This window comes from Ascaphus truei, chromosome 1 (assembly GCF_040206685.1).
Source record: "Ascaphus truei isolate aAscTru1 chromosome 1, aAscTru1.hap1, whole genome shotgun sequence".
NCBI lineage: Eukaryota > Metazoa > Chordata > Amphibia > Anura > Ascaphidae > Ascaphus > Ascaphus truei.
Window position 1 is genome coordinate 424,020,946 of NC_134483.1, and position 14,927 is coordinate 424,035,872.

Here is a 14,927-nt window from a genome sequence, read left to right on the forward strand (position 1 = left end):
ACCCCTTGCCCCCCTCCTCCACCCCCTCCTCCCCTTCCCGCCGCCCTTCGCCTTCATGCCCGCTTACCGCCTCCCCACCCCCGCCTCTGCCTTTCACCCGCCCTTACTCCGGCCGCCTCTGCCTTTCACCCACCGCCTCACAGCCGCTGCACGCACTCAACAGACACCCGCCACTCGACACATACCTGCCGCCACACACACCTGCTGCCTCCCGCCCCTACGCACCGACATCACTGACCCACCGCCTCACACCCTAGCAGGACCCCCACTCACTGACAGCACTCACAACCCACATGCCAGCCGCCGCCTCACACCCTTGCAGGACCCCCACTCACAGACAGCACTCACAACCCACGCACCACCCGCCGCCTCACACCCTAGCAGGACCCCCACTCGCACATAGCACTCACAACCCACGCGCCACCCGCCGCCTCACACCCTAGCAGGACCCCCACTCACAGACAGCACTCACAACCCACGCGCCACCCGCCGCCTCACACCCTAGCAGGACACACGACTCAGATTTTTACATCACTTATGCCACCAAAATATACATTGTACTGTGGTGTGGTTACAATAAACCATTTTTATACAACATCGTATTACATTTTCTTCCATCTTTCTTTTCAATATTATTATCCAACCTTTACAACAAACAGTCACCTATTGTTCCACGATTTATAAATAATACTACCTATTACGCATTTACCTCCCGGGCAACGCCGGGTCTCTCAGCTAGTATATATATATATATATTTATATCTGTTCTGCGCAAAACTGGAAAGTGACTTTCTGTCCACCTGTCACTTGAAACCCCTTACATACCTTCGCTACATCGATGACATCCTCCTGATTTGGACCTCTGGCGAACAGGACCTCCTACAGTTCTATGACAACTTCAATACTTTCCACCCGACCATCAACCTCAAACTCACCCATTCCCCCGGATGAAGTACATTTCCTAGACACCACCATTACTATAAAGAACAACCAACTACAGACCTCTGTATACCGCAAAACCTACAGACAGAGCCAGCTATTTGAGGGACAACAGCTTCCACCCGACACACACCAAACATGCAACCATCTACAGTCAAGCCATACGATACAACCGGATATGCTCCGACACAGCAGACAGAGACCAGCGGATTAAAGCCTTGCGATCAGACTTTATAAACCGTGGATATAATCACAGAATTGTAGACCAGCAAATTCACAAAGCCACCAGAATACCAAGAAGTGATCTCCTTGAATACAAACAGAAGGAGACAAGCGACAGGGTACCTTTGGTGGTCACATATAACCCACACCTAGGAGCCCTACGCAAGATCGCCAGGAAACTACAACCCATCCTCCAGGAAGATACAAGACTGCAACAGGTCTTCCCTGAAGCACCCTTATTATCATACAGACAAGCCCATAATCTCAAGAATATTATGGTGAGGAGTAAAGTATTCAGCAGTACAACTGAATGCGGGACAAAACCATGCCAGGACCCAAGATGCAAAACCTGCGCAATGCTCTACACAGCGGACACAATACAAATACCACACAGGAATCGGGAATACAAAATCAGAGGAAGGTTCACCTGTTCTTCCAGCAATGTCGTGTACCTCATCATGTGCATGAAATGCCCAGGGGGCTGCTACTACATAGGTGAGACAGGGCAGGGGCTAAACAAGAGAATGAACCTGCATCGCCACAGCATCACACGCGGTACAAGAGACAGTCCTGTTGGCGAACATTTCTCTGCCTCTGGCCATCAGATGAACGATCTGAGGGTTGCCATACTCAAAGGTAATCTTAAAACCCCGAAAGAGAGACGGTTGCATGAATACAAATTTATGCAACTGTTCGGGACACTTAGCAGTGGCCTAAACAGAGATCGAAATTTTATGAGTCATTACTGACAGTAGTGAACGCTCGTCCCATAAGCGCTAAAGGCCATGTCTGTACATACTGTGCTATATGTTTGCACACACAGCTGTCTCTCACACATACTAATACTCCATGTTTTTCCATCCCTATACACCAATAGGGACCACTAAGTATCCACACACACTTTTAGTTGTGCTACTAACTCTCACATTTCCACACCCACCCACACCATTTATATCCAGTCCCACTCCACACACACCTTGTGTAAAGCACTGTATATACTGTGGTCTCTCCATTCATTTTTATTCACACTGATACACATACACACTCTTTCTTAACTTGCTTTCACAGTAACCTTTTGACACCTCTAGCCATAAAAACACATCCACACCAGGGGAAGGAACAGCACAGATAACATTCCAAGAGACACTGTTTTTAAGTTTACCTTTTGCTTCATTCATTGTAACATCGCCGGAAGAAGAGATCAGTGTATCTCGAAAGCTCGCACAAATAAAAGCATTTCGTTAGCCACAGAACGGTATCATCTATTTATTTTTTTGATTATTGAAGCTCGGCTAACACGGTACTGATACCTCTACATGTATATATATATATATATATATATATTGTATATATACTGTAGTTGCATGATGAAGCCACTGTACAAATTCATGGGTGAAGGGTGGGTATCGGGCCAGTGTGGCTTAACCCCTTAATTACCTTTGCGGTTATTATCTGATAAGGTATTTAAGGGGTTAATTGATATCTGAATGTAATTGCAATGTATTGGCTTTGTTTTGGCAATGTATTTTGTGGACAAGACAAGGATGTTGCTGGCGACGGACACTTCGCATTGATGAGGTCAGTAGTACTTTATTTATTTTAATATGCTAGTTAATGTTTTTAATAATGGGCAATTAATCTATTATCCATATCTGGATAATAGTTATTTTGCACATTATTGTACTGTAGGTGTTGGGGGGGGGGTATGTATTGAATGTATAGGCCAGGTTTATTTTTTTTACATTCAGGGTTTGTTCCGTGGTTCCGCGTGAGACCTCTGGAGACAACCTGTGGTTTTCTTCGGGTATCTCACGGGTATCAGGCTGGTGGTTCCACGGGTGACACATGCGGAGATGATGATGTGTGGTCCCACTTCTGTGGGGGCATCGCGGACCCGTAGTCTGCGGGGATGAAGCTGTGTGGTCCCAATTCTGTGGGGGCACTGCCGACCCGTAGGTGCGGGGATAATGATGTGTGGTCCCACTTCTTTGGGGGCACTGCGGACCCATAGTGAGCACCCGTGAGTTCCCCAGACCACCGTGGGAACTGCCCGAGGCCCCACAGACACCTGTGGGTCTGACCCGGGGCTCCCAGACATCCTTGGGCCTACCGTGGGGACCCAATTGTGGCCCACGGTGACCCAAGGAGACCACCTGGGGGCCATGGTGCTGGCGGGATCCACCAGCAGGCCTCCAGAACCTGTTTGAAAAGGGCTGCTGGTACCCTGTAGGTCTGTCCAGGTTCCCTGCCAGCCAACCGGGGACTCGCGTGGGGCTGCGTTATGAACCCTGTTTGTAAAATAATAAATCATGTATTTATGGGGGGGCACAGGGGGTAGGTAATGTATTTAATAATAGAATGATGTTTATTGTGGGTCACTGTTGTTTTTATTGTGGGTACTGGGGGTTGGGGGGGGTGTTTCCCCAACAGTATGTGAGTAGGCCTCCCTTGTGGGTACTGGGTGAGGGTGGTTAGGCCTCATGGGGGGGTTAGTGTGGGAGGGTATGTAAGCATCCCGAGTGGTGGGTGAGGGTGGGTTAACCCCTTAATGACTGTAGCGGTGAATAACCACTATGGTGATTAAGGGGTTAGGGGACATTACTTTGGATGTTTTAATTTTTGTGTCTCTTTTGCAGAAGCGGAGGGGCCATGGCCAGGATGGGGGGGGGGTAATGGTATGTGAGTAGGGGGTGAGGGTGGTTAGACCTCACAGTATGCACATCGGGTCCCCCCCTCCCCACATTTACATTCACTGCACTCACAGCAATACAGGCAGAGAGATTTAACAGAAACATTAGGGGGGAGGGGGCTTTAAACAGATTACACTCAAGGCAGAGAGATTTAACAGAAACATTAGGGGGGAGGGGGCTTTACACAGATTACACTCAAGGCTGGGAGATACAGGGGATGTACTGTACTGTATGTTGTTTATTGCAATGCTTCAATGTGTGTACAGTATAATGTTTTTTACAATTAGATAGATGTAATCCTTGGTATTGTAAGGGTTAGATTTGGTTTTAAATTGTGTTTTCTGGTTGGTACTTATATATTGATTTTTGTTTACTTGATTGGTTAAAATAGTTGACTTGTTTGGAGTTATCTGTATTTTTCTTGCAATAATATTGTTCACATTCATTTGCAGAATGTATATGTGCATAGATTTTATGCATCATAAATACAATGTAAATGCAATGTATGGATAGGAATGTGAGGTTTTTTCTTTGTCATTTGATGATTTAGATTGTAAGATACCGGCACCTCATAAAGGGGGCTGTATCTCGGGGAGCAGGGGGTCCCCGACCTGAAACCAACGCGGTTCAGCTCCGGAGACACCCTGCACATGTACACTATGAATAAAAATGTATTTTAAATGTATTTATTTATATTCATTTATTTATTTATTTAGATTTATTTATTTATTTATTTTTTGTGCTGCTGCTGTGTGTGAATTTTTTTTGTAGTGGGTAGTGGGTAGTGGGTGTGGGTGTGGTTATTTACACGGGATCCCCCTCCCCACATTTACATACAGTACACTGCTCTCAGAAACACAGGCAGGGAGATTTAAACGACACAATAGGGGGAGGGGGGCTTACACAGATTAATCAAAGCAGGGAAGCTTAGCAGACACAATAGGGGGAGGGTTTTTTACATAGATTAGTCAAGGCATGGAAGTTTAACACACACAATAGGGGGAGGGGGTCTTACACAGGTTACAGTCAAGGCAGGGAGGTTTAACACACACATTAAAAATATGTATTTAATGTATTTATTGTTTATTCTACCTTAACCCTTCATTGCCTTAGCGGCTATCAGCTATGGTAATGAAGCAGCATTTCTGTATTTTTAATAATATTGTGCAGGAGCAGGGGGTCCCCTGAGCATTAATTTCTGGCTCAGGGAACCCCCTGCTCACTGAACAATATTATTAAAAATACAGAAATGCTGCTTCGTTACCATAGCACATAGCCGCTAAGGTAAGGAACGAGTGTTTATTTATATATGTGTTTTATTTATACTGTACATGTGCAGAGGGTCTCCGGAGCAGAAACGTTTTGGTTTTAGGTCTGGGGACCCCCTGCTTCCCGAGATACAGGCCCCTTTAGGGGGTGCCGGTATCCCTCTGCTTTGTTTACATGCCGCGGTTATGTGATCGGTACCTTTAAATGCAGAGGGATACTAGCATCTCATAAAGGGGGCTGTATCTCGGGGAGAAGGGGGTCCCCGGACCTGAAACCAATGCGGTTCAGCTCCGGAGACCCCCTGCACATCTACACTATGAATAAAAATGTATTTTAAATGTATTTATTTATATTCATTTATTTATTTATTTAGATTTATTTATTTATTTTTTGGGCGGCTGCTGTGTGTGAGTTTTTTTTATTGTGGGTTGCGGGAGTGGGTGAAGGGGGTATTAGCCCCAACGATGGTTGTTTAGGGCTTGCGGGGGTAGCGGGAGGGGTTAACCCCTTCATGACCGTAGCGGTATTAACTGCTACGGCCGTGAAGGGGTTAAGTGCACCCGCAACCCCCCCGCAAGTCCTAAACTCACACCAAGGGCCAAATACCCCCTTCACCCACCCCCGCTACCCACAATAAAGCGGGCACGGTGGGTTAACCCCTTCATTGCCTTAGCGGCTATCAGCTATGGTAATGAAGCAGCATTTCTGTATTTTTAATAATATTGTGCAGGAGCAGGGGGTCCCCTGAGCATTAATTTCTTGCTCAGGGAACCCACTGCTCACTGTACAATATTATTAAAAATACAGAAATGCTGCTTCGTTACCATAGAACATAGCCGCTAAGGTAAGGAACGAGTATTTATTTATATATGTGTTTTATTTATACTGTACATGTGCAGAGGGTCTCCGGAGCAGAAACGTTTTGGTTTTAGGTCTGGGGACCCCCTGCTTCCCGAGATACAGGCCCCTTTAGGGGGTGCCGGTATCCCTCTGCTTTGTTTACATGCCGCGATCACGTGATTGGGACGTTTAAATGCAGAGGGATACCAGCACCTCATAAAGGGGGCTGTATCTCGGGGAGCAGGGGGTCCCCCGTCCTGAAACCAACGCGGTTCAGCTCCGGAGACCCCCTACACATCTACACTATGAATAAAAATGTATTTTAAATCATTTTTAATGTGCTGATGTTTGCGCAGAAAGAGCAGCGGTTCTCTCTCTGCTGCAAACACATCTCGCCAGGGGATGGCCTATAGTATCATTGATGTGCATATACAGTACTGTATGTGTATGTTAGGGGTTATTGGGGTTGTTGTTATACAGTATATTCTGTATATATACAGTATATACTGCATTACAATTCATGAATTTCTCGGCTTCAAAGACAACAGCTCGCAAACGCCCCCATGCGTTTTTACACGGCATTGCAGTATTGCAGCCAGCGGGGATAAAATGCTTAAATCACAGCCACGATATAACGCTATATACCCTGGGAGAAAACGACACAAAACCGCAGATAACCGGGATACTCTGAAATTCGCGGAGCTAGCCAAGTAAGAATTAATTTGGTCGGTAGTGTATGTGTACATATGTGATGTACACTGGCGACACACTTTATTCGAGCTCGGCTAGTCCCACGAATTCGGGTATACCCGGGTGTATTGACTGTTTTCTGCCCGAGTGCATTGAGGTATTTTCCAGGCAGGGATTGAAGCATTTTATTCCCGCTGGCTGCAATACTGCACAGTATATATATATATATACTGCATTACAATTCATGAATTTATGCCATCTGGTAGACACACGAAGCATTGCAGCCTATTAAATCCTAATCATTATCATTTAACAGATCAGCCGCCCGTCAGCCAGGCATGAACCCAGGCTGGGAAGGCAAACGCAACGGGGCTTGTCAGAGGTGAGGAGCGGCGCATTCCAGGTATCTGCCAGGTACATACTGGGTATTTGCTCGAATAAAGTGTGTCGGTGCAGTACTTATTGTAAGTACGTTTCTTACTTTGCCTTTATGTGATAAATTTTACATCTTTGATCTACACTATGGTCTGCTTTTATCTTACATGAACACCTCATTTTTTTTTTTTCAACTTCAAAATTTTTATTGGGTTTCACAACAAAAACATTATGCCACATCCCATTGTAAACAATTTGAAACCCCCCGAGGTTTACCCTTTTCTCTCTCACCATCGAGGGTAAAATCGCTCAAGAGCACCGAGGGACTAACAACATGCACTCACAGGACTAGACAAACCTGACTCACTGGACCAAAGACTAGACAACGGAGGAAAAAACAACAAGGGGGGAAAAAGGGGGGGAGGGGGGAAGGGAATGGACTGCCACCCTGTTCTTTGATAGTGGAAGATCTGCTGTCGGTCCGTAATGCGCCCATCTTTGTAGCCCCTGACGACTCCACCTCTTGGTTCTGTCTTGAATAGTCGGGGGGGGATCCTACCCGTCCCATGCCTATGTTACAGTATGTTCCGCTCCGTCACCAGAGAACGCACTTGTGTGTATTATAGCAAAATCGAGCTGGCATCTACCCCGGGGATGTCGGATTGGGTAAGCCATGGCTCCCATACTTTTAAAAAATTTCGGCCAGAGTCATTGACCCAGCTAGTCAACTGTTCCATCTGGCATACTTGCCACAATCTGTTTCGAATTTTAGAGATGACTGGAAGATCTTGCTGTATCCACAATGCTGCGATCTCACACCGTGTGGCTGTGGCCATATGTGCCACTAGTTTGTGTGCCGTTTTCGACAACCCCTGTACCCGTCTGCTCAGTAAGAACAGCCACGGGTCCAGGGGGACCTCTAAATCGAGGATACTTTGTGCCCATGCTCTAATGCTCTCCCAAATCGGAAGTACCTTCGGGCAGGACCACAGCATGTGGACTAGGTCTGCTGATTCCCCGCACTGTTTTGGACAGAGCGGGGAATAACCGCCGACAAATTTAGATAAACGTAATGGGGTATGATACCAGCGCATCATGACCTTATATGCGTTCTCTTTTAACGTAGAGCATATGGAGCTTTTGGCTGCCGCCTGTAGGATCCACTCCCAGTCTTTGTCCTCTAAAGTCTCCCCTAGGTCTGTCTCCCATTTAGTCATGTAGTTCAGTTTGTCGGCGTCAGGTCCACTTGGGCAGATCACTTCCCGGTATAATCTAGAGGTGAGTCCCCGTGTGTCCGTGGCTCTAGAACACAGCTGCTCGAAATTGGTCCTGGCTGGCCTAATTGGAAATTCATTATAGAATGCTCTTATCTGGAGGTAGCGGAATAATTCCGTGTTTGGAAGGCCTTTTTCTGATTTGACGTGTTCGAATGTTTTAATATACTGAGGCCCCTTTAGGTTCATTAACCGCTTATATCCCGACTGTATCCAAATTTTGAAGTGCCGCTCTCCGGCCATCCCCGGGGCGAAATCTGGGTTATCGAATAGCGGGGTCATTAAGGAGTGTTTTGTCGTTAGTTTATGTTTAAATTTGGAACTCCTCCACACCGCCAGAGAGTTCACCATGGTCCGTAGCAGCATCCCCACCGTGTTGTCGCAGCGTTTTGGCAGCCACATTAAATTATACAACTCAATTGGAGCACAGCAGGTTTTCTCCAGCGCCACCCATCTCCTCAGGGACGGGTCCAGGTGCCACTGGACGATCTGACCTAAGCTTGCTGCTTTGTAATAAGCCATCAAGCAAGGTACCGCTAGTCCCCCTCGAATCGTGGGCCTAGTTAGTATACTCTTAGCAATTCGTGGACTCTTCTTGTGCCAAATGAATTTCATGATCTTTGACTGTAAGGCGAGGATATCAGCCCGCACCAGTGGTATTGGCAGGGCCTGGAACAGGTAAAGCACCCTTGGTAGGAGATTCATCTTGATACTATGAATCCGTCCAAACCAAGAAATTCCAAACCCCGCCCACACCCTCAGATCCTCCCTTAGAGCTTGGAATAATTTGGGATAATTCGCTTTGTATAATGAGTCATATGTCTTGGTAATTTGGATACCTAAGTATTTGATTGAGGAGGCTTGCCATTTAAAATTAAAATTTAGTTCGATTAATTTCTCCATTGGGCGCGGGAGACTAATATTTAGGGCTTCAGACTTTGTCTGGTTAATTTTAAACCCTGAGATGAGGCTAAACGCTCCCAGAATCTCAAAGACATTGGGCAGGGAAGTGAGCGGTCTCGACAGGGTCAGTATGACATCGTCAGCGTATAATGCCACTTTGTGGGATTGGTCCCCTACCTCTATCCCTGTTATATCTGGGCTTAGGCGGATATGGGCCGCCAGGGGTTCTATACATAATGCAAATAGCAAAGGGGACAGGGGGCACCCCTGTCGCATCCCGCTACAGATGTTAAATTGCTCCGATGGGATGCCCTGGTGGCGCACCCTAGCTGTGGGGCCTTTATACAGGGCTAAGATAGCTTCCAGGAGGCGTCCCTCGAACCCAAACGCTCCTAGTACTGCCCTCAGATAGGACCAGTCGATCCTATCGAAGGCCTTCTCGGCATCCAGACTCAACAGCATAGATGGGATATTCTTTCTATTGGCCAGATCGATCAAATCAATGATCCGTCTTGTGTTGTCTGCCGCCTGCCTTCCTCCAATAAATCCCACCTGATCCGGATGGATTAGCCCAGGCAGGACAATGCCCACCCTGTTAGCTATGAGTTTAGAAAATATTTTCACATCGGAATTGATCAGGGATATGGGCCGGTAGCTCTTACAGTCCACCGGGTCCTTGCCTGGCTTATGGATCAGAGAGATTGAGGCCTGGAGCATCTGGGATGGAAAGGCGCCCCCCGCTAAGATCTCGTTAAATAATTTTAATAGTTGTGGCGCTAATATTTTAAGGTATTTTTTGTAATATAAATTTGAAAAACCATCTGGTCCCGGAGCTTTAGCTGGCTTAAGGGCCTTTATAACCTCTGATAGTTCTGATAGAGGGGCGCATGCGCGAGGGCAGAGAGAATGGACGCGTGACTCCATTGCTCCGTGCCCCGCTCGTAAACTAATGCAATAAAACAACCTTTACTGTCAGCAAAAAATCAGGAATTTAACTCCCAAGACCCTGCAAAAATACCGGGATGGCGAAGAGACAATCTAAAACCCCAAAATCAAAGGGGCTCCCGCTATACTTCCCCAGCACGAGAAACAACACGGCTGAGGCAGAAATGGCGCCGAGTTCGAATCAGGGCTCTGATTCAGAGCGGGAAGGAGAGAGGGAGGACAGAGGCAATCCGGAATATCAACCAGTGCGGCTCGGCGATTTTAATCGCCTTTACACAGACCTCAAAAATCTCCTCCAGGCGCAAATAAAAGAGATGGGGAGGGAGATCGGGAGTCTGGGGGAGCGCACGGGAAAGTTGGAGACCCAGTTAGACATAACCTCCACGGCTGCCAAACGCAACACAAATAAAGTAACGGAGCTACAGACCCAAATCTCTGACCTGAAGGAGAAGCAGGAGGATGCCGAAAACCGCGAGCGGCGGAACAATATAAGGATTCGGGGGGTACCTGAAGATGTAGGGGAGTGTGAGGATTTCGTCCTGAGGTGGCTGGGCGAGCTGCTGCCGGATATCCCCAAAGAGAGACTAGAAATGGACCGTTGCCACAGGGCCCTGAGAACGAGACCGGTGCAGTCTGAGCAGCCGCGCGACATCATAGCGCGGCTGCATTATTATAAGACCAGGGAGGCCATCCTACACAGGTCCCGGGAAACACCGTCGGTGGAATTTGAGGGGATAAAACTGCTTATTTTTCAAGATCTGTCCCCTCTAACGTTGCTGAGACGCAGGGCCCTCACCCCAGTCACTAAAGTGTTAAGGGACCACAGTGTGCGATATCGATGGACATTTCCATTTGGGCTGTCCGTCAATAAAAATGGCAAAGCCCACTATATGAAGGAGATTGGGGAGGGAGAGGCTTTCCTCCACAGGCTGGGGCTTAAGGGGGCACCAGTGGCACCGGAGGCGGCGGAAGAGATCCCGGGCCCCAGTTGGGAAACGGCGGGACGTTCCCCCCGATCCCCACACACCAAACGTTGAATTCCAATAAAGAGCTTGCTCATGACATCCCACGTTATAAGGGAATCATGTTTCCCGGTTTACAGTTAAAGTTGCCTGGTAAAATGTTACAGGCTTACATATCCGCTGTTAAAGAAGAACCCGCATCAAGAGCCCCTCCGGTGGGGAAAAATCCGCGATTACCTATTTAGAAAAGACTAAGCACTTACCTGAGAGATAATGGACGAAGGCCCAAAGATGGCAACGCACACGAGGTAAGAGCAGCATCCAGTCTGAAACGCAGGAGCAGGAAACCTCCATCAGCCGGGCAGAGCCGACGCACACATCCGTCCAGGTCGAGAGTCGCTCCCAAAATGGCGGCGGCCGGATGTTCGAGCGCTGAAACCGGAAAGGCACGGGCGGCCATCTTACAGGGGGCAGGATGAAGATCCAGTTATCGCGAGGCAGTGACGCGGACCACACGAGAGGCAAAATTATATAAAATACATAGGGCCCACACGGGGATAGACAGCAAGCAAAGCTGTGGATAAGACATAGAGGAGGTGGTTGGATAGTGGGTTTAAACGGGAGAAGAGGAAGTAAATAGTAAGATGAGGAATGTAGGAGGAAGTAGGTAAGGGGAGGGCGTAGGGGAAGTGTCAGGAGCTAGATGGAGACAGGAAGCAGAGGGAAGGAGAGGGGTCAGAAGGAGGAGAGCAAGGGAAGTGGAGGAAGTGGGAGTAGAAGGCAAAAGTAGGTGACTAAATAGGATGGTGTACGTGACGGAAGGAGGAAAGTAAGCGATAGCAAGTAGAAGCGAGACATGCAGGTTATGAAAGTCGAGAGGGGCAAGCAACCCGGAAGATGAGACAATACAAAGAATAGAGCGGGGTATACTGCAGAGGGTATCCTGGGAAGCGAGTAAGGGGTTGAGGCCAACTAACCAAATAGGGGATCATAGAATAGGAAGTAAAGCGGCGGAAACAGTTGCCTAGGTTAACACCGAACTTAGGAGTTATTAGTAATAAGACATGAAGGTTACAGTTAGTTTGTCGTTAAAGGAGCGGGGCGGGAGCTGAGGGGTCTCGGCCTGCTCTGCGGTCCGCATGGGCCAGGGGCTGGGAAAGGGTTGTCCCAGCAAAGTCCTTTGGGAGGGTAGGGGAATAAGAGGCGCAGTGACATCGGCGGATGTTCCGGAGCGGGTGCCCAGTCCCCAAAGGCATTGGACTCTGAGCCAAGTTGGCAGGGCCACAGCTCGGAGGATATTAATTGTTTACTGTTTTATGTGTGTCTTCCCCCAGGTTTTCCTATTGTCTCTCCCCATCCCGCAGGACCGACCACCCGAGGATTATCACGAGCGTAACAGGAAGGAGACTGCCTTACTTCGGTCAGGGTTAGTAGCGAATCACACAACACTATCGCCACATGTCGCAGGTTCAACCTATCCCCAAGATGAATAACGATCTGATACTTATCTCCCATAATGTTAAGGGATTTAATAACCCAATAAAACGCAGAATTGCCTTCCGGGACTATATCCGTAGAAAGGCGGACATAGTGTTTGTCCAGGAAACTCATTTCTCTAAATCTAATCATCCCAAATACCTGGACGGGCACTACAGGACCGTTTTTATGTCCTCGGCGACAGTAAAAAAAAGGGGGGTGGCTATATTAGTGCATCGAAGAGTGCCCTTCCAAATGGTTAAATCATATAAAGACTCAGACGGAAGATACGTTATAGTCACAGGCACAATAAATAACAAGGAGGTTACATTAAGCTCAATATATGCCCCCTGCGAACAGGCCCCGCAATTCTTTACGGCATTTTTCGATAAATTACACAAGGTGGCAATGGGTTGTATATTCCTCGCTGGAGACATGAACCGCACCCTAGACCCAGACTTGGACAGATGCACGGGGACTAACTTACCACAGAAACATGACGTACTAACCATACTCCACGGGCTGCACGATTGTCAGTTACTTGACATTTGGAGGGAAAAACACCCCACGGAGAGAGCATACACTTTTTACTCACACCCCCACAACAGATACAGTAGGATAGATTACTTCCTGGTTTCAAAGAAAGCGGTTCCCATGGTCACCCATACTGGGATCCATGATATTTCATGGTCGGACCACGCACCGATTGAGCTGCGGTGTGCTCTGCAGCTTCTGGACAGACCGGGGGCGAACTGGAAATTAAACGAGCTGCTGTTAAAAAACCCAATATCGGAGCGGGCGATAGGAGATAAAATCAGGGAATACTTTGATATTAACACGGGGAGTGTATCTTCCCACTCTACACTCTGGGAAGCCCATAAGGCAACCATGAGGGGTCTTCTAATGAATTTAGCAGCACAAACCAAACGAGCTAAGGAGTCCCAGATAAAAGATCTACGAGGGAGACTAGCACACCTCTCCGCACGTCATAGTCTAAATAAACAGAGCGCTACCCTTAAGGAACTCTCTGACACCAAAACTAAACTCAATTTGTTGCTAAACTCCAGAGCCGAGAGGGAGTTGGCCTGATCCAAGCGTAAGTTTTACGACAAAGCCAACAAACCAGATACCTTACTTGCCAAGAAATTACGTAACAAACTCCCTAATTATAGTATTTCCTCTATCCGCACCAAGGGGGGGGACCTTACCTCCGATCCCAGAAGAATTGTTGAGGAATTTAAAAAATTCTACGAAGTTCTCTATGATGGAGATAAGGTCAGCTACACACAGAAAATAGAGGAAAAAACACAGAAATTCCTAAAAGAGGCGCGCCTTCCCAAATTGAGCAGGGCAGAAAAGGAGGCACTACAGGGTGACTTTACGTTCGAACACCTCATTTTTAATCTGATCTGGGTTTACATCACCTGCATCATCTCCTATTTGAAAAATCCCTCGCTTTGAGCCTCTTTCCCTGCTGGAGATCCGGTTCAACATTCACTGACAGTCAGACCATTGCTTTTTTTTATTCCACTTGTCATAAGTACAGTAGCTAGACACTTCTCCATGTGCTCTAATGGGGGCATTGGGAACTTTTCCTATGCAGCGATAGAGCACATTCCCTGCCACATCAGAGGTGGGGATAGGGAGAATACATTGAACAAACGGGAAATATACTGGAGTTACACCCTGGGCACCCTTCATCTATTGGGCATTAACCAGGAGTGGGAGCTTAAACACTTCCTGGTGGGTTAGCCCCTTTTAACACTACATGGTGGGCTTAGCCCTTTATTCAATTTCTGGGAGGGTGTTTGGGGTGTACTCCATTACATTATAGAACAAATATAGAACATTTATGTATCTATACTGTATGTTACTTTGCATAGCTTATTGATTGATAGATTGTCCGCCTTTCAAGTATGAATTATTGTCTTTACAATGTACTGAGTTATGATTAATATATCATTGCAATTTTGTATGACCTTGTTTATATATGAATAGTATAACTTTTACTCCTCCACAGTTATATCTAATAGCTATTTTGTGACCAGTTCAGCACTATTGTTTTTAACCCCTGCTTTTAATTATCTTTCTGTAGTTTAAATGTGTGTTTTGTATTTTATTAGGTTTGTTGTTCACATGTGACTGTCTCTATATCTGATTGAACAGCGTGATTTAATGTTCATTCATTAATCCGCAAGTGAGAAGGGTAGGTCAATCCCCTTAATTTGTAGCCAATCAGAGAGCAATTCGGTCTATATAGAGATTGTCTTATGTTTAGGGAATCACTCTTTGATAAAGTCCGCACCCGGACGAAACGCATCAGAGTTTCACTTTTGCTGATG